Consider the following 1027-nt stretch of genomic DNA (forward strand, 5'->3'; position numbering starts at 1 on the left):
TTAAGACAGGGTCTCCCTGTAGCCCCAGCTGTCCTGGAACTTGCTATGTAGACCAGGCTGGCCTTGAACTCACAGAGATCCACCTGCCTCTGCCTCCTGAGTGCTGGGAGTAAAGGTGTGCGCCACCACGCTGGGCTGAACTTTCTAAGGAGAGTAGGCAAACTGATTGGCCATATGTATTTATAAATAAAGTTTTATTGGCACATAGCCATCCCCACTTGTTCATGTATTATCTATGACTGCTTTTGTGCTAAAAGGCAGTGGCACAGTGGAGGTAGAGCTGTTCATGTGACCTGCAAAGCTAACCTTACAATTTGGCCTTTAAAAAAAAAAAAGTTTGCTACTCCAGCTTTCAGTATTATCTCTTTGTTTTGTACGTTTAGTGTTTTTACTGTGAGGTGCCGTGGAGAGTTTCTGTTCTGGTCCTGTCTGTTTGGTGTTGTATATGCTTCTTGTACTTGTATGGGCATGTCTTTAAGTTTGGGAAATTTTCTTTCTTCCACGATTCTGTTGAAGATCTGGTCCATGCCATTATCTTGGGATTCTTCTCATTACTGTATACCTATGATTCATAAGTTTGGTCTCTTTTTATGGTATCACTCAATTCCTGCATATTCCATTCTTGTGATTTCTTAAATTTTTCATAGTCTTTGCTTGAGTGGTCCAGTTCGTTCACTTTATCTTTCAGTCTTGATACTCTGTTTTCCATTTCGTTCATCCTATTGCTGAGGCTTTCTCCTTTTGTTTCTAATTAGCTTATGGAGTGTTCCACTTCATTCTTTATTTCATCCTGAGTATTCTTCAGTATTTCTAGCGCTTTTCTGAATTCATTTAGAAGTTTATCCCTATCTTCCTTCAGATCTATGATTACCTTGTTTGTCTGTTCTTATATTCACTGAATTCTTTTATCATATTCATCATTGTTCTTTTGAGCTCCATGTCCTGCATTGTCTCTAGGGGGTTCTCATTGTGCTCCTCTAGAGGATTACTGGTATTTGGTGGGGATATGTTATTTTGGTTTTTCATG

This window comes from Nannospalax galili, unplaced genomic scaffold (genome assembly GCF_000622305.1).
Source record: "Nannospalax galili isolate Female #2095 unplaced genomic scaffold, S.galili_v1.0 scaffold1200, whole genome shotgun sequence".
In the NCBI taxonomy this organism is placed as follows: Eukaryota; Metazoa; Chordata; class Mammalia; order Rodentia; family Spalacidae; genus Nannospalax; species Nannospalax galili.